At 38.3% G+C, this 26,098-nt stretch overlaps 1 long non-coding RNA gene across 1 annotated transcript; it reads right to left on the bottom strand.

Annotated features, from left to right (window-relative positions):
* Positions 1-26,086, bottom strand: LOC135711033 (uncharacterized). Its single transcript, XR_010518451.1, has 2 exons — positions 25,222-26,086; positions 1-79 (listed from the first exon to the last, which is right to left on the bottom strand). It is a non-coding gene; the product is annotated as an uncharacterized LOC135711033 (long non-coding RNA).
* Between the last annotated feature and the right edge of the window lie 12 nt (positions 26,087-26,098).

Genomic DNA, 26,098 nt, shown 5'->3' on the forward strand with positions numbered 1-26,098 from the left:
TCTCTCTTGCAGAGCACGGTGATTACTATCATTCACATGTATTTTTATCTGTTTTTACTTCAATTGTTTAAATCCCTTGCTGAAACGAGAAAAATCGGAAAAGGAAGAAAACTTCACGTTAGTACCTTGAGATCATTTCATCTTTTTGTTTTGTTTTGATTGTTGCAGCATATAGACATATAGTATATCTCAGCATCAGCGGAGGAACAAAACGATCGGAAATTATAGGTTATTTCATTTCGCACTGTGTTTTCGTTTCGATTGCATTCGGGTGGTTGCGTTGGTAGGTTCCGCGCTTTTTCAACCATGATTGAGTTACATTCACGCGTGTGATTTCTCCCGACAGGCCGTAAGCAGGCAGGCAGGCAGGCAGGCAGCCAGCCAGTCAGACAGACAGTCAGACGAGCAGGCTTTAAATGGTCATGGTGAAAAAATTTACATCTCTCGCAACAATGTTTTTCTTTTCGGGTTTGGGGAGCTACAAAAGAGGCTTATGTTATAATTTTTGGGCGTGAATTGATATGCATTGTTTCGGAGAGGAGTTGCTCACATTGTTGCATAGATGATGTTTGATTCAACGCATGATTATGTAGATATGCATGAGTGTTTATTACGTGGTCCGGTGATCAATGTAACCGGAAGAGATGAAATCATGAAAGGAACTAATGCATCGTCCACAAAATACGTAATGCATGGAGGGTAGACTGATGCGAAATTTGACTTTTTCGCTCCACAGTGCTTAAATGGTTTCAAATCGGGTCCTGATTAGCCTCCCAAAGTTACAACTCATTTGGTTAGGAACAGACTTCGCACAAGCCATTTGAAGTTTACATGTAAATTACTATGGGAAATCTCAACTTTTTGTTCATTGCCTTCTAGTCTTTTTCCATATTGAGCTGCGAAACAGTTCGATAGCCATTCTTATAGAAAATTTTCTCAGCTACAACTTTGCTGAAGAGTTTCTATTTAAACGAGACAGGAAAAAGTTATTAATTATTTAAGAGATTGGTAAACTTATGACATGATCAAGCAGCTGCTCTGTAGGCAACACTGTATTTTGCAGTGTGACATAGTAGCCATGATTTTTGTGTCCTATTCAACGCCCCAGTAACACCAATGTTGCCTACTGAGCAGTTGATTGAGCATGATCATAAGACATCAGCGCATTGAACCATTGATAACTTTCGATTCTTGCATTTAATCAAAAAGTAGTCTTGAGAAAAGTTGTAGCTGGGAAAATTTCCTACAAGTACAGTTGAAAGCTTTTGAAGCAGACCGATATGGTGAATTAAAAGATAGACATGAACAAAAATCTTGGTTTTGCTATAGTAATTCCCATACAAACTTAAAATGGTTTGTGCCATCTCAGTTTCTCACCAAATGGGTTCAAATTTTGAGAGGTTAGTCAGGATCCGATTTGGAATCGTTTAAGTATTGTGGAGCGAAAATTTCAAATTTTGCATCACTCTAATGGAGGTGGTCAAGTTTGCGTTACTTATTCTCTACCCCTACTGGGAAATGTAACGTAACAGATAGACCAAAGTGATGAAAAAATCGATAGCAAAAAAAAATATAATTTGCTGCTAAATAAATCAACACCTGTGGACCCTACCTATCGGCCCATCAGTTCATAGACCGGGGACCAACGGCTTTAAATTCCTTCCGAAGGATGGCATGCCTCACAATCTGCAACAAGTTCCAATGGCTAAGATCGTTCATGAATAGGGTATGCTAAAATGGGTATGAATTCAATTTCACAATTCGAAATTAATTCTGGCTCCGTGGATATTTTCGCATATGAGTAGTCTAGAGATTGTTAGCATTAGCATTAGCATCGAACAAGTGGCACAATATCGTAGGTGGTACGAATTCAAAACTATTAAGAACAAGACGGATATCTATTACTGGACAGATAGTAAGAAGGAAATAATTACTATCTACCAGATAAAGACATATCCCGCTCCAACAGTTAAGGTAGGGATAGGAAAGGTATGTTAGTGCAACATTTACTTAAAAAAGATGCAGAGAACTCTACGACCCCTCATAAATGTCTCGGGAATTTAGGAATCATGTTAGTAGGGAAGGTAAGCCATAGGATACACCCAGTCAGTGTTGCTATTATTTTGAACAATTTTACATGATGTCTCACTTTCCGGTAGGTGCATCCAAAAATTTAATATTTTGTAATCGTAAAATTGAACATATTTGTAGTTCTTTGGCGAAAGTTTCAGCTCAATTGATCATAAGTTAACAAAGTTACATCACTTAAAGTTGACCATTTTGTATGAATATCGGCATGTGCTGCTATTTTATCGAACACAACTGTATGTTGTGTTTTATCATTTTTTTTTGTGAGAGGGGAAAACCCGCGGGAGTGAAGATAATTTTTCTAAATGAGTAGTCTAGAGATTGTTATACTCAAATTCAAAGATAACATCATCTGTAATGGTCTCTGTTGATTGCATGGGCCATCTTTGGTTTAAATTTGATGAATATTGATGAGCATGAAATTATTACAGTAAACATAGTTTACATCACATTAAAATTGAGAAAGTGATCGGAAAACAAAATGCTCCTAGACGACCATTCCCAACAACGCACTAGCTCAGCGATAGATAGCATACGATGCTATACGATTTGCATTGTATGTTCCTCGCAGCAATGAATAAAAAACTCCCAGCTATTTTGTTCAAACAACCATGAATGAACTCTAGTTTCCATACAGCCGTCGTCTATCCTTTCTCTCTATGAAAATATCAAGGAAAAAAATCCCATAACACCGCAACAACAATGTTGGTCCCCCAGCCCAACCGAGCGTTAGTTGGTTATTGTGTCTTGCGGTAAGTGTTTATCATAAATCATCAACTACTTATGTTGATGGTGCCCACTACAATCAACATGGCGCGCACTAACTCCGATCAACAATCTCAATCGGGTTGAAAATTATGAACTGTTCGGTTGAACTCTCCGGTTGCGGTCACTGTCACATATAGCGAAAGTGTTGATAATACAGATTTACCTCTCTTCGGGCTTCCTTCGTGACAAACACCAAAACCTTCGCCATCCAGACCAGACAGCGCCTGACGAAAGAAGAGAAATATTTTCGATTTCTTCATTTCGGAAAAGAAATCGATACATTTCCCGCTCTCTTGCTAGCCGGTCACCATCAGGCCATCATGGCCAGGCGTTGATACTTTCTAAAATATATGTATTCGTATGTATATTTATATTTATATTCGAATGGACTCGTAGTCAGCCAGGAGCCAAGAGGAAGGCCAACAGATGGACCCAACAAACGATACGAAGAAGCGAGTAGGTAAGTGAGTGAGTGAGTGATTGTGGTTTGGTAGTTCAATGTTACGGTCGACAACAGCGACGACGACGATGACGGTGACGCATTCATTTTGCGTCCATTGCCAAGGAAGTGCATAAGGCTGCTTTTATGAGTGCGGTGAAAATGAAAGACTTGAACGTTGGATCGAACCGGGAACGGTGTTTGGCGATGGATTGCAGCTTCCTGTTCTGCAACTTTAATGCCGCATTTAATTGAAGCTCGGAGCTCTATCGGATGTCACCCAATATGTGAATATGGTGCATGAGGGATCATATGTCAGCCGGCGCCGGTGGTGTAGTGGTAAGCGTGACTGCTTTCTAACACCCCGATGGGTCTGGGTTCAATCCCAGCCGAGGTCGGTGGGATTTTTCTGAGGCATAAAAATCTCTGGTCACGTCTTCCTTCGGAAGGGAAGTAAAGCCGTTGGTCCCGGCCCATGTGTGTTGTGAATGGGTGCGATATCCTACGCAGGTGTGGAAGCTGCCTTCCTGCACATTCGATTGCCGTCAATGGATGGCAATCGATGTCCGTCGGTGATTGGCACTAGATTGCGGAACAGAGACCGACGTTAAATAAAGGAATGAATGAAGGGATCATATGTGGGTGGTGGTAAGGAAAGGTAGTATACTTTTTAATGTGGTTTTAGAAATCATTGCATCCACTTAAATACACAACGTTGAAACATATACTTTTAGCGCAGAGTCTACTCGCAATGGAGCAACCCTCACTGTGCACAATTTAAAAACAAAAGTTGAGAATTTTTTTTCAAACAGTCTCATCTATTACCTGGAATATTGCCAAAAACAAGAAACCGATCGGACTAACAGTTTTTGAGTTGAAATTTTCTGAAGATAAGCTTGATATTTTTCTATACGCCCTTTTCAAAAATAAGGCAGGTTTCAAAATGGCGATATGAAGATGCAAAATGACATTGTCGGTCATAAAAAACGTTTCCGAAAATTTTCTACCAAATCAAAAAATACAAAAATCAACAGATTTGCATATTCGTAGGGAATTGCTCAATATATGATTTGAAATGTTTCCGAGAATCAAAGTCTAAATAATGTTCGCCCCGCAAAAGAACAAGACAAGCTTAGCTATTTATATCGACGTATCTGCTTTTGTAAGCAATCACTTCAATCGACGATTTGTGGCAACTGCTAGCTCACTCACAGAATCTAACAACACCAGCTAGTAGGGGAAAGATTCTACTACCTGGTGTTTGTTTGCGAGGGTGAGTTAGCAGTTAAGACAAACCGTCGATTGAAGTGATTGTTTATAAAAGCAGATACGTCGATTTGAATAGTTAAGCTTGAAGTGTTCTTTCAATCCAGCCTTAGTTTAAATAAAAAGTGTTGACTTATACTTCGTTTACTTTCATTCAACTCTTAAACATTTTATTTAGCAATAGTATCAATGTTCATCTATTTTCAAACTATACATGACAGTTTATTTCAGCCCTTGTTTAGCCCTTGAGTTTTATTGAGGTCGACTACGTCTTACGGGAAGGTAGTGGGGGTAAATCGAAAATCTAAAATTGCGACCGCCTCGAAAAGGTGTAAGATTTTGAACGCTTATAACTTTGTAATTTATAGATGAAATTAAAATCCAAATACACCAATCGATAGGAAATACCTTTCGTAAGCTGTTGCAATAATTACGTTTTCAATTTTTCATAAAAAACTGTTTTAAAAATGGACAAATAAAAAGTGATAATTTTATCACTGTTAGAAAATAAACGTTCTCCCCAAACACAGTCCTCATAATCAAGTACAATTTGGTTGCACATCGTGCTGCTTGAATCTGAAAATCTATAAAACAGCGATGCTAATGTGCTTGAACTCATCATCTCGCAACCTGTGGCATTCCAGGAGTTGAGTTCAGACCACTACCCGGTGGTGGCCGAAGTTGGATCCTCGGTAAACCGATTTGAAGCTTTCCGGCGCACCTACCATTGAGTCAACTGGGGGCATTATCAACACTGCGTCGACACAACCATCGACTACGATGTCCAAACGGGGACGTCCGAAGATGTTGACCGGTGTCTACAAACCATCGAGAAGGCGATTTCCCGGGCCAGGGAACAACACGTGCCAGTATCCTTGACAGCCCTACCAAAGATCTCATTAGACTCTGTAACACCATTCGTAGGCAGTACTGACCTGCCTAACTTGAAGACCAATTGTAATCGAATAACAAAGATCATTTAGGCCAGGATGGTGGATCTTAGAAATAACGATTTTGCTAGTAAGATCCGCTCTCTCCCAGCTTGTGCTAAGCCCTTCTGGAAACTTACAAAAATTCTTAAAAACAAGCCTAGGCCCATTCCACCACTGACCCCACTGGATCGTACCGGCGACCCAGTGGTTCATCTGATAACTCCTGAAGAGAAGGCTGCCGCGATAGGTCAACACTTCGTCAGCTCCCATAATCTCGGACAAAACATCGTCAGCCCTCATGAATCTGAGGTTGCTGAAAATGCAACCAATCTTCTTCAGACTCCTAACATTTTTCCAGAGGAATCCGAGATTACAGCTGACGAACGGTTGGCCTATATCAAATCATCTAAAAACATGAAGGCCCCAAGTTTCGACAACATCCTGAATCTCGAACTCAAACACTTGAGTTCCAGATTCTACAACCATCAGACTTGGCTACTTCCCCTCGTGTTGGAAGTCAGCTAAAGTCATACCCATCCGGAAACCTGGGAAGGATCCGTCCTCTCCTTCCAGTTTTCGACCAAATCAGCCTTCTCTCAGGGTTATCAAAACTGTTCGAAAGAGCAGTATACCACCGGCTCCTAACATCTGCCGATGAAAACAACTTGTTACTCGAGGAACAGTTTGGTTTTCGGAAAGTTCGTTCGACCGTCAACCAGCTGACTCGAGTAACAAACATTCTCGGGCGGAACAAGTCTGTTTTGAAAACATCTGCCATGGCGTTTTTGGACGATGAAAAAGCGTTCGACAATGTCTGGATGATAGCCTGGTGTTCAAATTGCAGCAGTACGGTCTTCCAATCTTCCTAGTGAAGATAATAAACAACTACCTATTAGACAGGACGTTCCGAGTTTCTCTGAATGGCATCACATTGGATGCTTTCATCATCGGTGCCGGGGTTTCACAAGGAAGTTTCCTTGGCCCCATCCTATTCAACCTGTTCACCTCCGATATGCCGGCTCTCCCTGATGGTGGATCGTTGTCTCTGTTCGCAGATGACACATCCATCGTCTACAAGGGTAGGGTCATCGGAGCTCTGACTGCCAAACTTCATAGAGGCCTTGACATCCTGTCTGAATATTTCTACAGCTGGAAGATCCGTATCCTTTCCACACTCTAAACCTCCCAGACTTGTTCCGTCGGAGAATAACAAGATCTGCCTGAACGGCACAGTGGTGGAATGGTCCAAAGAGGTCGTGTACCTCGGGCTAACACTAACACATACTAACACCACTATATAAGGTAGGGGAAAATTTCCTCTATCTCATGGTAGTGTTAGCATGCGTTTGTGAGCTACCAGTTACGCCAAATCGACGATCAAATGCGTTGTTTACAAAAGCTGATATGTTCCTTCGAAAAAGTAATCGAGAAATACTTCGTGGGCTGTGTACCAATTGCCGAGTTTTTTTATCGTGACATTTCGAAAGTTATTTTCAATGTTCGAAAATGCCGGAAATTGATCAGTTTTCAAACAGAGCTCAGCCACGGTTACCAAAATTTAACTTCTAGTCCGTCCAAAATAACCACGCTCGTATAGCAGAGTTATTCCTAGATAAACATTTCAAAAGGTCCTATCTGCATTGATCGATTCTCTTCATCGACTTTCTCCTTCGTCAATAACTTAGCTGCAAAACCTTTCCCTGTTGTATTTGACGTTTTGGGCGCTAGATAAGAACCTCCTTTATCAAACTATGTGGTAGAATTAGCACGAAATCTGTTTGCATAGCAGTGGTTATGAAAAGAGAAAGTCGATGAAGAGAATCGATCAAAGCAGATAGGACCATTTGAAGTGTTCATCGAGATTCGATAACTCATCTGTCACTTTTAACCACGAGATAAATTTAACTCGCCCATTGCGACACAGTCTTGGAAGTAAAATTAGGGTCATCCATAAATTACGTATATTTTTTTTACCAATTAACCCCCCTTTCCCCTCGGAGCGTGTTTTGCAATACACCTAATACATGGCCGGGCCCAACTTCTGAAACCCCTCTCCTCCCTCAACTACTACGTTATTTATGAAAGTTCCCACTGAGCGACACTGAAAATCAGCAGCACACCACACAAAACGGGTTGGACAATTTCGGTATTGATCATCAATATTTCGCGATCAGAACATTTAAGCTTGAAATCCTCCATTTAATTATCGGTACATTCCTTTAAATGTGTCGAACCTCTAAACGGAATCCCTTTATGAAGAGCTTTGAGTGGGTTGGTTGATTTCCTTTAAATTCCGTTATAATTGCTTATCTTTTGACAGATACGCGTATTTCGTTTACTACTTGCAGACTTCATCAGTGCCAAGTAGGTGTTGAGTACTTGGCACTGATGAAGTCTGCAAGTAGTAGACGAAATACGCGTATCTGTCAAAAGATAAGCAATTATAACGGAATTTTAAGGAAATAAACCAACCCACTCATAGCTCTTCATATCGGTATATCTTTAATCTATCGATTGAATTAAAAAAAAATCTTAAAATGTTTTTTTTTTTATAAGATTTCGTGCGTTTTGTGAACGCACATTCATTATTTTGCATAAGAAAACGGGAACGGGGTGTTTCTGTGGTGATAAGAAGGATCAATTTTGACAGACGCTTTCTCGAAAATCGGCCGATCAACAACAGGGGTTTTCGAACATCTTAATTTATTTCCGAAGTGTCAAATCTAAGTGAACACAGCCTTAGTATTTTTTTTTATTTGTTCAATCGGTAGATAAAAGATGTACCGAGAACTTATTGGAGCGATTCTTAGCTAATTGATATCCCGATCAACTATGAAATGTTGCATAACATTGGTGCAAAATTATGCACTCCGTTTGGCGTTTTGGAGTTGAATCGCTGAGGAAACCTTATTGCTGATCAATCTCATTACCACATAAAAATTTCAAGAGTACAGATATCAGCTCTCACAAAACTTATAACAGTTTGTTGCAGTCCAGTACACAAGGAGTTTCAATTTCATGAGTTTCCTAGCCATCTTGAAGTGCTAGGGAATATCAGCCATCATGACGGTCATTGTTGGACGCTTCAATGAATCACCTGAAGAAAGCCTTACTCATATCTGATTGTTATTTAGGAACCAAATGAAATAGAATATGTAGTCGCATTTTTATGAGGTCCTGAATTTAAGCAAGTTTTACTAAGTAGGAAATCCAAAATATGTACGCAGGACCGAAATCATAGGTTACTTCTACTGTATTTTAAATCAATATCTAGAAAAACGCACGAGAATTTCACTACATAGCTTAACGTAGTCTACGTCAACCATGCGGTCGTGTCTTGTGCACAACCCCACCAATTTTTGTTTTCGTTTGGATTATCTGCTACGTAGATATAGCTGTAGCATTTAATCACTCACATTCCATAGTCTGTTAGATCGATGCCGTGAATCTGGTCAAGTCCTAGAGACGATTGCTGTTGGAACATGGAAGTGGGTAACTTGGCAAGTTCACTGATTCTTCTCGAGTACACAAACGGGAAATTAAGGTTTATTGAATCTGTTTTGACACCTTGATGCTATTAATGAATTGAGGAGTGTTTTTTTTATCTGTATATACATTCGAGTTATGAACCATACATGCATTTCGCGAGGATGTGCCACTCTTGGCATAGATGAATAAATTCTAAGGCATGGATTTTTTTGTGATTAAAACCCGGCATTTTTGTAACAACCATTTTACCAAAACTGTTGAGCAATTCACTACAAATTCAGCCTATCAAGTACAAAAATATACCGAATAATAAGGTATATTTGATTAACAAATAATTTGAGATTTTAGAAGCATGGATGCCCATTCAAAAATTCATACTTCATTCGGTAAGTTTTTCCACGGTGAAGGGGTTGTGTGCCCACCGCACTATAACCAATAAAATGCATTCACTCAGCAATTTATTTTGAGCGTATGTTTGGCCTTTTACAGTTGCTAATCAGTATAGCTTACCACTTACCATTCAGACTATGGCCAGGGTGTTCTTAGGTGTACACAAAAGTTGTTATTGCTAAGGATATAATATCCAAATTTATCTAATAGATGACTTGACCTGCAATTACAACCGATCCTCTCTTTTGGAAGCGATCTAAGATATCAATAAGAGCAATACTACTCAAACGACACTAGCGGTATTCACTACGAGCATCGTAAACGTATACACTGGCGTAAAACTACCAGGGTCCATTTAAGTGTAATGGAAGTTTGCGCATTGTCTGTAACGTAAATGTTTACGATGCGCTTTGTGTACCAGAACTCTCAAAATTGCGTAAAAACATTTTCAAATCAGATCATATCATAGTTTATCTACTATGTTATCAAAACGAAAAATTAGTCAACCATAATTGAATCGAACTCGTGGATGTTGTTCTAGTCACTTGAAAGTTTGCCACTTAATGAGCAAAATGAACCTCAGTCTGAATCCATAAATGAATTTTGAAAGAAGCCGCTTACTATCATTCAAATTTGAATGCAAAAAAACAACACAGGATACTAATCTTTCCCGCGAAACCTGTAACATCTTACGCAATGCTGATAAATCTCTGTTACGCACGTCGCCATTCACTGTCCCGCAGAGCAAATCATCAAGATAAAACACCAGAATTTTCACTCAAACCACAAAATCAAGTTCGATTTCACCGGTTCCGCACTTGCTCGACTGGTCCGTTGAAACATTCCAAAACTCGTATGTCGATCGAGAGATCCTAAAATTATGATAAGCACCACTAGGCTTAGCCATGCCACACACACGCACACACTTAACGCGGTTCACTCGCCCGCTGAATGTGGTCTATTCAGATGCTTACGTAGCCGCGCCAATCTTAATTCCATTCGCAAAAAAAACTCTCCCGTTCCTCCTAACTTGTAGATCGGGCGGCTCCAACTGGAAATAGTACGATAGGCCACGTAAATGTGTAGAAAACGATCAATCGACTGGAAACAGTCAGTGAAGTTTGAACGAACGGGCGAGAAACTGGTCTAAACTTTGCGGCTACCGTGTGTATTCAAACATAGCGGTAATGGGGGTAAAATTCACATGGCAGGCAAAATGAACCTCCCTTCTATCTCAGCTGCTAGTTGATATGATGTCGAAACATAAAACTTTTAGAAAAACTACAAGAGACAGCCTTATGGGGTTGTACGCAATGGTGACGTAGGACTACGTGGTCTTATATAATAAATCTTATTGCCAACTGCAGCAGGAGTTGTGTTTTGTGTAGGAATAGGAATTTGCGCGGGGTTCTCTCTGTTTACACTCTTTAGTATGACGCGCTTGACATAGATGGCCCACAGAAACTCACGAAGAGCTACTGATTCCGATCAATAGCGGTGCGGCTTCTTCCTCCTTCTATGGATGCTCATCTGGGCTGCAGCTCGCTGCTTGCTGGTAGCCTTTCGTTGTGTACTGGAAAACACCACCACTCACACGGCGGTGATTGAATAAATACCGTTTGGTGAGACCGGATGGAATTCCTCTTTGAAATCTGTGTTAGGGAAATTGCTTTTCGCAGGCAATCAGTGATAATTTTAATTATTAAAGCAACAGTTGCAACATTTGTGCAATTTTCAAAAGTGACATTTAAAAAATGATAAAGTGTTAAATTTAACAGATGTGTAGGAATATATCTGATCGATTGGTGATAAAATGATTGAAATTCGTTCAGGGGCAGCTGAGTTATTAACGTTCAAAATCTTTCATTTTTTGTTACATGTTCCATTTTCGGTTTTCACAAAGTGTACCCCCATATAGAAATCACAGACGTAGTCCTACGTCAAAAGTAGTTTGAAATTAATAGTAATTTCTTGAGACAGCTGGTATCTCTGAATATTAATAATTAAAGATTTGACTGATGCAAGTTAATAGATGCCCAAGCAACATACATGTTCTATAACAGTTTATATAACCTTTACATCATGGGTTTTAGTTGTATAGCAATTTACTCAACATAATTCTATGAATTTGTGTTACTTGGATGGAACCTTCATCTTTCGGTTCGACAGGCTGATTAGCATGTCGATTCATAAAATTGTAGTTATTTTCATCATTACTATTGGTTACTCCAAGTGGGGTATGATACGCCCCGCGAATTGTAGTGTGGTAAGCATAACCATCAAGCGTGAACCTTTGCGATTCAATAGACACTTTCTACTTGACGTTACAACTGTTTTTGACATTTTTTTTATAATGTTTGTTCTGTAGCTGAAAAAATTAAATAGTTTTTGATCTGTTACTGAAAAAAAAAATGAATTTCATCCCCTAAATATTATTGCAGATTTGAAAAGTATTTAACACACTTCCTATAATAATTGATCAAAAGTTTCTGATTTGAGTAGCTCAAAACGTATAGGTAGTAGTTGTTAAGTAGTGTACTGTCTACAATCGCATATCAGTCACATATGGAAGTAGTAGGCATTGAGAAAATACCAGTTGAAGTTGCGAAGTGCAATTCCCATGCAAATATTTGAAAATCCATTATAAATGTAATAATATTTTATCAAGTTAAAATCAAGTGCATTGAAGCTTGCATTTTTGTTTTTGTTATATCAGCGAAAAATATGACAACTCAGAAAGATGCGATGGGACTGATATGCGATCATTTTGCTTGATGGGACAAACTGATTTGATGTTGTTTTCACATTTTTAATTAATGTTGGGCTACTCAAATCATAAACACTTGGTAAATTATTATAAAAAATTTCTCACAATTTCCAAATCTGTAATGATATTTACGTTACTACGGGTAACTTTTAAATTTTTATTAGTTACAGTATAAAACTGTTAAAAAATTAGGCAAAACGTGGATACATCCTGATAGCTTCAGTATAATAACGTGGCATAAAATCAGTATGTGCATTTTGGTCCGCAGCGTTTCAAAAGCAGGTTTTGTTAGCCATTTCAATTTCAATAATAGGTGTCATTGCAGTTAAATATCGATTCACATGGTGGATTAAACGGAGATCTTCCTCAGCATGGGCATTTTACCCTTATCTCCCCTACATGTTGTACGAAGAATCGGTCGTACATACATGCGAGGGGGGAGAGTAGAAAAAGCTTACAATTTGCATATTTGCAATTCCAGATAGCTTTGCCGGTTTCTTTTGCCTTTCCACCAATTTCTTTCGCAACTGATTACCTGGTTCCCGTCACCTCGACGTCGTCAATAGGGTGGTCTATTTTCAGATTCAGGATTGTTTTCAGACTTGATTTTAACCGTTTGAACCTCGTCGGGTTTCAATAACAAATCCTGTAAACTAAAAATGAATTTGTGAATCCAAAATTGGCGAACCACCCCAGCGGACAATTATTTAGCCACCGGGAATGCTGCTTAAACGTGTTTTGCTTCGCCAAAGCGTCATTGCTGGATCCAAGTGATTCGCATGAACCTACTAGTCCACAGAATATAGTCAAACATCAACAAAAACAACAGGTAGTCTCTCGCTCGTATGTACATGTGTCTGTATGTATTCATAGAAAAGGTATCCACATTGGAATCGTAAAATTGCAACCTGGCGGCACAATCTGGCAAATTCACTAACCGGACCGCTAGAACACTAAATTCACTGTTACGGCAGCAGACATTGAATGTATGTACAGAGAGGTACCATTGTTTGCGGATGGGATTTTAGAGGGTATTCTATTTTCTGGGCTCCTTGATACTTGGATTTTGGTAATAAAGATACCATTTACGGTCAGTATTCTTACTTCCAAACATCAAGCAGCTAGGAATCGGGAGAAAGGAATACCAACTAGAACTCCATCCGCAAACAACGATACCACGCTGTAGGTATCTCTCTCTCTTACATGAAGGTGTTGTATATTTATGTGTATCACACCTGCACTCGATCGTAGACGTATATACAAAGCTGCTGTAGAAGTCCATGGGTAACCGTGGTTCCCATTGAGGAGTTGGTGGCGAGCGGTGGTGTTTCTCGATCGCTACGGGGTGAGTCAGATTTGACTAGTTTTGTTTTGGCAATTATTTGTTTTGCTGTTCGTGGCAAATTCAGATACATACTGCATTGCACACCAGATGATTGGCAACTATTAAATATTAAGCTGGCTTAATATTTTCTCGCAGCTGAGCGGTCGGTCGGTATTTCTTGAGTGATCACTCTTTTGCAACGGTATAGGTGCTGATGATGATGTTGAATTGAAACAGGGTTTTAAGAGATAATTTGATTAAATTTGCAATATAAAACTAGTATGCCACAACGGTCTTTCTGACTGTCTCAACAATTTCACCATGAAATTAAAGATTCTTCTTAAGGCACTGGAACTCTGGAACTCTGCATGTTGAAGGTTGAAATATCTGGAAAATCCTATATCCGAAATTGATCGAATAGTCTCCGAGATCCCTGTCTCGCAAGGTAAAAAAATGGTTTCGAGAAAAATGCGTTCGAAGATTTGAGTAATATTTAACTGCGTTTAATACAATGCTAATAGCGACTTACAATCACTCTGCTATGTTTGGCTTTTTGACGCAACAAAAGGTATAAAGATGCCGAGTATACAAAAAAAAATCGACCCCCTTAAGCAAAACCAAAATGGTACCGTCCTGATCAACGTTACATTAAAAACACCATACTAATGTTAGTAATTATATTTAGCTACTAATTTGTTTAAACCCCTTGAACAAAATATCTGTTTACGGGACCTTCTTAGAGTTACCTCTATGGTACTCATATGACTTTAATCATAAAATTATGATTATAGATGGAACTTTCATAAGTCTGAGGTTCCCAAAAATGAAATAGAAATGTCCGGAAATGTTTTCTCAAGACAGGACAGAATTAGAGAATGAATCACAGAACTCTCAATAAAATTTATAAAGTCGATTAAATATTTTTGTTTGCACGAATGAGTCTTTTTTCGTTTGAATTATCTGATACGTAGATAAAGCTGTAGCATTTAATCACTCACATTCCACCGTCTGTTAGATCGATGCCGTGAATCTGGTCAAGTCCTAGCCCAAGTAACAATTTGGGTTTTATAAGGGTTCTGCAGACCATGATTTAGACTTGTAGAATGCTTTAAAACCTCGATAAAATTTGAAATGTTACTTGGGAGAGACGATCGCTGTTGGAACATGGAAGTGGGTAACATGGCAAGTTCACTAATTCTTCTCGAGTACACAAACGGGAAAATGAATTGATGAGTGTATATTTTTTAATCTGTATATACATTTGAGTTATAAACCATACATGTATTTTGTGAGGATGTGCCACTCTTGGCATAGATGAATAATCCACGGCATGGATTTTTTTGGGATTAAAAACCGCCATTTTTGTAAGAACCATTTTCCAAAATGACTCAAACTACAAATTCAGCCTACCAAGTACCAAAATATATCGCCTAATAATGTATAATGATCAACCAACAGTTTGAGATTTTAAAAGTATTGATGCACATTCAAAAATTCATACCTCATTTAGCTCATCTTACTAATTATATTTAGCTACTAATTTATTTAAACCCCTTGAACAAAATATCTGTTAACGTTTGATTTACTAATCACTTCTTCTCCATATAGGTCATTTTTTTAAACATGATGAACGAGGAACAAGCCGGGACCCATACATTCAAAAAGTAGAGATGATTTTCCATAGAATCTATAGCATGTGATCTTTTCGAACTGCTGACGCTGCTTAGATTGACGGAAATACGTAAATTCTCCTATATCTCATGCAAATTACTACAATAATTTGATTGCAAAATAAATGCATTTGAAGATTGCACTCGTATACCTTCCCGTGAAAAATTAAGAAACCATCATCACTTTCATAATTCTTCTGTTCTCCACGGAGTTTGCCAGTCGGTTAAAGGAGAATTTGTTATCGTTAAATTCAATTGGAATAAAATGAGGCATAGTGACCAGAGCTGGTAAATATCACGACTGTCATGTGACAATGAGAAAACAGGTCCTCTCACTATCACGAGACGAAGCGACCGATCATTAGCATTCTTGTCATTTTCCAATGATCAAGCATTCATGAGAATAATTCTTCGGTTTTGACATCAACATTTCTAACTGATTTAGTTTAAGCAAGTAACCTATGTAATCGGTAGAATGAATATATTTTTAAGATTTCCTCGATACAAGTAACTTTAATAACGGCGCCAGTGGTGTAGTGGTAAGCGTGATTACCTCTCACCCCAGCAGGCCTGGGTTCAATCCCAGTCGGCGCCGTCGGGATGTTCTTGAGGCATAACATCTCTGATCACGCCTTCCTTCGGATGGGAAGTAAAGCCGTTGGTCCCCGGTTCATGAGTTGATGGGTCGATAGGTAGGGTCCAGGTGTGGGAGCTGCCTTCCTGGCACGTCGGTAGCATTGGTGCTCAGCACGGAAAACAAGATCGACGGAAAAAACAAACCAAAGGAAAAAAAAAAAAAAAAGTAACTTTAATAGCAATAAAGGGTGTCCACGATGAAGTTGCCACACTATAAAATTGCTCTAACTTTTTAACCGTTGGGTAGAATTTAATTAAAATTTGGGTAGATTTAGTTCATAGTGCATTATTTACATCCTGTAAGTTTTAAAGTCATGTGATCAAAACTCGCGGAAATGAAGTCGAAAGAACAGCTCGTGCGTGATAAAATCTTGCGCATTCATCACGAGAACAAGGATCTCTCGCATCGTTCCATCGCTAAAACGTTGGGAATCACGAATTCCACGGTGTCGCGAGTGATTAAGCAGTTCGAGGAACGGTTGACCACCGATCGGAAGCCCAGAAGTGAAGGAAAAGTATTCCGTACAACACCAAAAATCACAACCGCGTAGTTGGGGCCTTCAACCGAAATCCGAACGCCTCCGTTAGGGATGTGGCTAAGAAGCTGCACCTAAGCCGAAGTTTTATCCAGAAGGCCAAAACTAAGGCCGGGCTTCGAACGTTCAAGGTACAAAAGGCCCCTAATCGCGACGAGAAGCAGAACAAGTCCGCCAAAACCCGTGCCAAGAAGTTGTACCTCAACATGCTGACGAAAGTTGAATGCTGCATCATGGACGACGAAACATATGTGAAGGCCGACTTCAAACAGATCCCCGGCAACCTGTTTTTCGCGGCCAAGGATAAGTTCAGCGTTCCGGAGCATGTCCGCACTCAGAAGATGTCCAAATTTGCGAAGAAATTCCTGGTTTGGCAAGCCATCTGCACGTGCGGGAAGCGGAGTGCACCTTTCGTGACCCAGGACATGATGAACGGACAGGTGTACATAAAAGAGTTCCTTCAGAAGCGGCTGCTTCCTCTCCTGAAGACCCACAACGTCCCAACAATCTTCTGGCCGGATTTGGCCTCATGCCATTACTCCAAGGACGTGCTGAAGTGGTATGCGGACAATAAGGTCAATTTCGTGCCGAAAATGTTCAACCCTCCCAACACTCCGGAGCTCCGCCCCATCGAGAAGTACTGGGCGATTATGAAGCAGCACCTTCTTAAACGACCTAAGGTAGTGAAGACAGTCGAGGAACTGAAGAAAGTATGGGTTTACATGCAAAAAACGGTTGATTCACAGGTTGTGCAGAATCTTATGGCCGGGGTTAAGGCCAAGGTGCGGGCATTTGCGTATGGACTGTAAATAAAATACGAGTAAAATAATAAAATGAAGTTTAATAGTTATTTCTCAATCCCTGAAAATTTGATGGCAATCGGATGAAAACTCGAATTTTGCGAATCAATTTTGTGTGTGGCAATTTCATCGTGGACACCCTTTACATGAGCTAGTAATCACGATGATCACAACACTGTCACGTTCTGTCATGACAAAAAAAATCGATGAGATTTTGAAGAAAAACTCTATCATCGTTTTCTCATTCGATGATAGTCACTATCTCTGTAAATATCGTGAGATATTTCATTGAAAATGACATTTGCCAGCCCTGATAGAGACAAATGTGAAGAAGTGGAAGGATCTGGGATTGAACTCACGACCCTCAGTTCAGTAAACACTGAGCTACCGAGCCCATTGGCGTTGCTAATGGGGGTACCAAAGTGACCAGGCCCCAGCCAGAATTATCTAGACCCCCCTCCCCCAGAAATTTTGGGATTTTAAACACCGGTACCATAGAGGTAACTCTAAGACCAGAAGGTCCCGAAGAAATGAGCTCAACTTTTTGGCTCAGCTCTGGTACTATTTTCGGTCCCAAGCTAATCGATGCACCCCTCGAAACATAGGAAAATCCACGAACCCCTCATTTTATCTGTCAAACTTTCATAGAGAATCAAAACAAACATAGTGTAGTACTAGAATTTATACTAGAATGGGGTACGTTAATCGATTTGCTTGGGACCAATAGACTAGTCAAGTAGTGAGCCAATTCCAAATCGTTAGTTTCGTATTGATTGTTGCCGGTACTTTGTCAAGCAGTTTTGAGGTTAGCTTTTATTTGTATTGATTTTTATGAATGTCTACTTCTGATCGCGCATGGATAGGACCCGATTTTTACGTTGTGTGATATATTGGATATATTGAAACGAGAACGATTATTTGACTGTCCTGCCATGGCCGAGGCATTAAACTACAAACGTGTATTTATTGTAACATAACAAGGAAACTACAAAACTAGCAATGACAATGATACGGGGACAAGTGGTTACATCTCTGGGTAGGTACAGAAGCTACTTTATGTTAAGGGTAGAGACAGTAGTAGTCGCCAGCACGAACAACTTCTCTTAACATTCTAGACTAGAAGAATCAATGTCGAGAGAGCTCTACAAGTTGGCCAAGAGTTCAGGGAGTTTCCTCCAACCTCAGGGAAAACTTCAGACTGAAGTCCCAACAAACAATTTGTGCTGGTTAAAGTGTGAATAAGCTATTTTTTAGCTGAAGGAGCATAATTTTGCCTGAATAAACTCTTATTCTGCCTTCAATGTTTGTTGGGGTGCAGGGAAAATCGTAAAAATTAACGAAACCTAGTAGAAGAACTTCAGGAAAATTCTTAAAAACTCAGGGAGCTTTGGAAAAGTTAAGAAATTTGCGTAGAAGTGGGAACTCTAATTAGGATTTGAAATTTTCGTAGAAGTTTGTCATTATTTAATTTCAGGGAACCTTATTGTTGTTCGGAGCAGTGTTGGCAAAATCATCAATCAAATAATATTTTTCTGATCTCATACGCTCTCAATATCACGTGTGATATTGGATCAAAATATCATGCTTGATATTGATTTTACAAGCTCCTTTGATATTGCGAGACTATTCACAGCATGCAAAAATCAAGCTGAGAGTTGACTTGACACAAAAATGATTCCGTTGCACATCGTTTTTTTAGAAAGAGAAAGCATAGTTTGCTATATCTTTTTAGTCTTCACCGATGTAAAGGAAAAAATCATAAAACTCAATCTCACCACAGTTTGGTGAGATTTGCAGTTGGTGAGTTTTGTTTGCTTGATATTCCGAGCTGCGATATCTAAGCTTATAATTAAACCGCAGATGTTTGTGCGTTGATTTTTGTCTACGAAAATCAAGCGTGATATTGGGCGTTGGTGAGAATTGATTTTTTGATATTTTTCCAACACTGGTTCGGAGATCTTCATATAATTTCAGGACACTTTTTTTGAAGCCTCATGAGCTTGGAATAGTTCAGGGAGTTTCGTACAAGTTCATAAAATTCCATAGGTGGAACTTCACGGAAAATCAACGAGAAACGTAGCAGTGCAGCAAACTTTATAGAAGGTTTGGAAGTTTTAAGCATAAAACTTCATATAAGTGCAAGGAATTTTGTAGAAGATAGTTCAAAAATCATCTAAGATCTTCAAGGATTTTCGCTTCAGCTTAGGGAACTACGTTGCAGTTTGTCAGAGATCTTAATTCAAAAACGCTCAATGAACTTCATAGAAGTTTTGGGAATTCGTTAAATTTCAAGGAACTTCCCAGATGTTCAAACACATTTATAGATGATGGGATCTCTCCAGTCCCAGGTTCCAGGGTCTTCGTAGAATAAAAATATAGAATTTGGAATAAATTCAGATAGCTTCGTAGAATTGTAAAACTTAAGGGCGTTTTGTAGATGTTCAGGGAACGTTGCATAGGTTACAGGATATTCTTTTAGACATTTTTTCTAGACAGCAGGAAATATTCAAAACATCTCCAGATAGACGAAGATATTAGTGAAGTTCTTTGGATATTTTTTCAAGACATCAGGTTGATCAAGTTCTGAAAATCTCCAACTGTTAAAAAGTACAAATGACGTCTCTCATATATTCTTCTAAGACTTCAGGTTGAAGCATTCAAAAGTACTCCAGACAATCGATTCTGATGGAATCTTGAATGATGAATTTAGATTGTATGGACATGTTTGTACATTTTCTATAGCCAAGACTCTTACCCTGGTGATTTATTTATTTTTTGTTTTCCTTGATTTGTTTTCCGTCGATCTTGTTTTCCGTGCTGAGCACCAATGCTACCGACGCCAGAGAGGCAGCTCCCATACCTGGACCCTACCTATTGGCCCGGAGACCAACGGCTTTACTTCCCTTCCGAAGGAAGGCGTGATCAGAGATGTTATGCCTCAAAACATCCCGGCGGCACCGACTGGGATTGAACCCAGGCCTGCTGGGGTGAGAGGCAATCACGCTTACCACTACACCACCGGCGCCACTGTAGTTATTTTGTCAAGATATAGCACTTCAGGGTTGTTGGGATGGCTTAGAACATTACATAAAATTTTCGTTCTATTATGTGTGTATTTATTGATATAAAAACACCGAAAAAGCTCTTATCCGTATAAACTACGAGCGAATAATAAATTGGTAACGAATGGGTTCAACCAAAACTAGCTCCATTTCAAATTAAAAATTTCAATAAACCAATAAGCTTTTTGTAACATGAATTAAAAATAGTATCTAGCTTGGTAGCTAGATACTATTTTTAATTAATGTTACAAAAAGCTTATTGGTTTATTGTCAATCAAACAAAGACACAATCATACAAGTTTGGAGTTCAATCCTTTCGATTAAATTAGAATTAAAGTTAGATTTGGGACTTTAATCTTGATTTTTTTTTATCTAACTCTGTGATTAGAAAACTAAGTTAGTCCGAAAACAATTCTGGCAAATACTTTATAATTTTGTTGTTTCTTCAAGCATTAGAAACTCGATTATTCGAAAACAAGTAGGTACCTTAAAAGTCTGAAGGAAACTTAATTATATCCTGATTTTTCATGATTTTTCTATGACTGAAATTAGAAATTTTAAAATCCTAATTAAAGACCTTGAAAAACTTACCTAGATTGATTTCGAGAGGAAAATTAAGACTAAAATTTTCCTCTCGAAATCAATCTAGGTTAGTTTTCTAAGGTCTTTAATTACGATTTTATTTTGAAGTTTAAAAGATTAAAAGCTAGTCAGCAAGATGACCACCAGGATGAACGCCGACTCAAAACGAAACGATGCATCAAAGGGAACGAGCCAAAAACCATCGAAGAAGACTAACAAGAACTAGTGAAACCAATTTATTGTAATTAGTGTAGAAAGATCTGAATAAACCCAGAAAACGGTCCATAATACATAAAAAAAACTGGCCCATGTGCTTGAAACTATTGGTTGTTTGATATTTTTCTACATTGAAAAACCTTTAGTCGATTTTTTTATTTACTGGCATTTTATGAAACTTAAATATTTGACTAGGTGAAACATAGAAAAATTGTTAAATCCTCAATTATTTTTTTCTGACGTAGGACTACGTCTTTGATTTTTATATGGGGGTACACTTTGTGAAAACCGAAAATTGAACATGTAACAAAATTATGAAAGATTTTGAACGTTAATAACTACACCAATTTCAATAATTTTAGCACCAATTGATCAGATATATTACTACGCATCAGGTAAATATAAAATTTTATCATTTTTCAAAATGTCACTATTGAAAATTTGCTCGGATGTGCAACTGTTGCTATGAAAATTAAAATTATCACCGATTGCCTGCGAAAAGTGATTTCCCTAATATAGATTTCAAAGTTGAATTCCATCCGATCTCACCAAACGGTGTTTATTCGATCACCTACTGGTGGTGTTCTCCATTACAAAACGAAAGGCTGCCTGCAAGCAGCAAGCTGCAGCCCACATGAGCATCCATAGAAGGAGGAAGAAGCCACACCGCTGTTGAACGGAATCAGTAGCTCTTCGTGAGTTGCTGTGGGTCATCTATGTCAAGCGCGTCATACTAAAGATTATAAACAGAGAGAACCCCGCTCAAATTCCTATTCCTACATAAAACAGAAGCTCCTGCTACAGTTAACAAATAAGATTTATTATATAAGACCACGTAGTCCTAAATTACAGAAATTACATTTTTTTCTTTTTTCCTTTGGTTTGGTTTTTCCGTCGATCTTGTTTTCCGTGCTGAGCACCAATGTTACCGACGTACCAGGAAGGCAACTCCCACACCTGGACCCTACCTATCGACCCATCAACTCATGAACCGGGGACCAACGGCTTTACTTCCCATCCGAAGGAAGGCGTGATCAGAGATGTTATGCCTCAGAACATCCCGGCGGCGCCGACTGGTATTGAACCCAGGCCAGCTGGGGTGAGAGGTAATCACGCTTACCACTACACCACCGGCGCCGTTAGAAATTACATTTGTCTTAAATTATGATAGTTGATCAAATTCCACGAACTTGTATTTACATTTGAATTAAAAGAATTCATACTTACAATCTGTATCAGAGATATCTATTTTGTAATTACAAAATCTTGAAAACATATGTGTTTGAGATGTCAAAACTATTTTCGTTTTAACTTTCAGAATTTTAAGAATTAATATTTTGAACAACAGCCAGGTTTTTTATTTAAATTATGAATTCAAAGTCCTTGTATTTAATTTTGGTACCTATGTTTGTGATTTAATTGATGATTGAAGATCTTAAAAATAATCTACACACTTAGAAAAATCATGTAAATTTAGGTGCTCTGAGAGTGACATATACGAACGTCAATTTTGACATAAATTTGAGTCGTAACAGACGTGAAATATAACTCAATCAAACGTACTTTTGTCCAACAACGAGCTTTTCAGTCTTGGAGCACTTAATATTACAAGTGTGTAGTTTCAAAATTCATGGAATTATCCAACTCGCAGAATTACCTAACATGATAATTTTCTTAAGTTTGAGATCCTTAAAATTCATATGAGATCCAGAAAATGGGCTTGTTTTGAAATAAATATAAATTAAATTTTTGATTATTAAAATAATAGTCACACCAAATTTAAATCGCTGAAACTCAGCAGTATTTCGCTGATTTTAGACTTGATAAAAGATCAGCAAAATTACCAGCAAAGTATTGCTGCTGAATTTTCCAGCAATTACAAATTCTGTCAAAAGGACAACTTTTTACTAATAATCAGCAAACATTTCAGCAATATTTTTTCACTGATTTTTCAGCAATAAAAAATTCTGACAGCTGACAGCATTTTGCTGAATAAACTCAGTAAATCGAATTTATTTTTACTTGGGGCTGGCAGATTCTGTTAAAGATTTTCGATACAAATACGCAAATAATAAAGACAAAATCACCAGGGTCTTTTCCATGCATAATTTATGAAAATTGAATATAACCAGTGTTCTTACCAACATAATTTTATATATTTGTACATAGTTTTGTTTACCTCCTCCTCCTCCTCGGTGGTATGAACGAATGCGAATTCTTGCGAGGGTGACGCTAACAGTTTGACAGCTCTTTACTAAGGTATCCAGCAAACCGTTTATGTTAGCTGAATTTTTCGGTAAAAATATTGTTTGTTGTTTTTCAGTAAAACTTTTGCGTTGCTGATCATGATCCAGCAAACCGTTTTACTGATAATGAAAACTAAAATTTGGTGTGTAAGCCTCGCCATAATAGGTCATCTTATTTAACGAAGTTGAAATGTATTCAACAGGAAAATAAAATAACAAATAGCCTTGACGCCTTTTGATTGAATAGCAGTTCAAGAGTTTCTATTTAACCGTAGTTTAACAAAACAAAAATATACCACAGACCCCCAATCGACTTTAAGAATATCACATTCGATGTTCAGCAAACAATGAAAGCTCAGCTTTTGTCAGGCATCGATGTACTCATTTTTTTAATCATAGCTAATGTTTTGAAACATCTTTCACCTGATCGATTGGTGACTATCAAGCTAAGATCCTGATGATATGCTGTAGCATATTTGGGGGGGGGGGGAGGGTAAATAGCTTTTCAGTTTCAACTCGTAGCTCTGCTCCCCATAAACTGTAAAGATCAACAAAGACCTTGATCCTGATATAAACCATTTGATACGCTGCTTGCCTTTGTGCTTGTGAATGTTGGATGCTGGTTAACAATGACATCAAGAATTGAAACGCTTGAAAGTTTATTTATAAACACTGAATATATCAGAATGGTATTTTCAAGGTGGCACAGAGAACGATAACTTCCTCCTTTTTTGCATAATTTATGAAGGGGGTGTTCATTTGTGTTGATTTCGTTGCACAATTATTAAGATGTTTACATAATTGGATATAACCGATGTTTGAACTGACAAGATTCTTTCGAATAACATTGTTTCTGAACTTTACGATTGGACGTAAAATCTAAATAATTTCCTTTAACAAAACAAAGTATGAAAAATTTACAAAAGCAATAAGAAAAGAAATAAAGTAATACAAGATAACCTAGGGAGTGGGGAAATTGCCTCCTTTTCCCTCTTACAAATCTGAAACTCGCCTCTATTGAGAAAGGGTGAAGCTCGAAAAATCTCACCTCCTCGGATCACTTAACAAATAATCTTCTTTGATTTTTATCTAAATCGGCCTATTCACAACGAAATTTTGCAGGAAATCTTCAAAATCTTTATAAATCCATCTACTCAGTGAATACGCATCTCAAAACAACAAAAAGAAATCTTTCCTGTGACAAATCAACATAATTTGTTTTTGATTCACTTATTAACACAAAAAAACAAACAAACTTTAATCAAAATAAAACATTGTGAAACTGGTTGCTTAACATTAGGGCAAATTGTACAAATTAGTTCGAAAATATATTTGATGATGGACTGCTTGTTCGTAGAATGATTCCATTGTGCACTCAATTATGTTTTTCCGCGATTTTTTTTTCTTCGATTTAGCCTTTATGGGCATTTTTAATACCACCATATTTTTTTAATGGGGTTGTTGCGTTAAATTTGGTTGCAATTTCAGATCACAAAATCAAAAATAATGTTGAAAAAATGGCGTGAGTACAGAATTGAGTGTACGTGGATATTCTAATGATTTTCAAATTATTACAGTTTATTCCATTATCATATTTGAATGATAAGTTATGTTATTTTTGATTGATCCAAACCTGTTGAACATGTTTTGAGTATAATTAGTAATTATACCTCATTACTAGCATATAACATCGAATCCATCCATTTCTATGATATTGAAAATGATCACATTTTTCAATGAGTAAATCATCTCAAAATTGATACTTTATGCTGAAGAATTTCGTTTAAGATTCAATTTGTGATATTAATAAAATAAATAAAAATAAGCTATAATCCTCGGAGCATTTATAGCAACACAATTTGACGCATGATGCAACTCAATTCACTTAACCGCGCTGGCCTAGTCCCGACCCGAATCAAGATCGAATCAATCCGTTCGTTTTGCCTATACCGCTGCTTTTCTGGAGCATTTTATAAATCCCCCATGAAACCCGTACAACATCTCACTCACTCTTTGTGATTCGCCGATTTTCTCCAGCTTCACATATTTCATCCAACACCCAGCAATAAAAGTAGGTACGATGGGGCTCTTCTTTGCGTTTCCTTCGACTCCAAAGTGGCCACCGATAGATCCAAAAACACCGAAAATTCGCACTTGTTCTCTTCTCCTCTTTTTTCTTCTCTCTCTTCAATCGATCATTCGCTTCTTTTCTATTACGAAACCTCGAATCACTCCAGTTATTCTCCAATAATCCACTCGTTTCGGTTTTATTTTGCTTCTTTCACCGCACTTCGTTCTCTTGCTCTGCTTCTGGTCAATCTGATTGAAATCCGCTTGAACACTCTCGACGTCGATCCGAAATTTTCACTTGTTTACAAACTTTTTCGATTCGTGCTTCAACTCGGTATGGACTCCTGGTACCAATGGTGCATTTCTCCGCAAATCCCTTTTTGCAGCACAAATACCAAACTATTGAACGACACACAGTACAAAGTTGCACTTGATCCAATTTCGGCCAGATCCAGTTTGATCCCTTTCTTCCTCTTCGCACCGATCGCACACGTGTATGAAATTTGAACTTTTCTCTTATTTTTATTCACTGCCAGTTAGGGGTGCAAAAGCCTTTCTCCTCATTGATATGCGCGCGCACTCCAAAATCCGCACACTCTATTCCCACAATGAGTGTACGTCGAATCGCGCGTTTCTGCAGGTAGCTGGCCACACAGTAAAGGCAGACAAATCTACAGAAATTCCAACGGACAACACTTGTGTTTGCGTTTTGCGTAGATACAAGATACAAACAGGCAGAAAGACAGACAGACAGACAGACGTACCAAACCGTTCACCTGAAGGTTCGAAATCGAACTAAAGATGGATCAGCTCAGGC

This window comes from Ochlerotatus camptorhynchus, unplaced genomic scaffold (assembly GCF_037179485.1).
Source record: "Ochlerotatus camptorhynchus isolate MF236.1 unplaced genomic scaffold, CSIRO-AGI_Acam_v1.1 ptg000416l, whole genome shotgun sequence".
NCBI lineage: Eukaryota > Metazoa > Arthropoda > Insecta > Diptera > Culicidae > Ochlerotatus > Ochlerotatus camptorhynchus.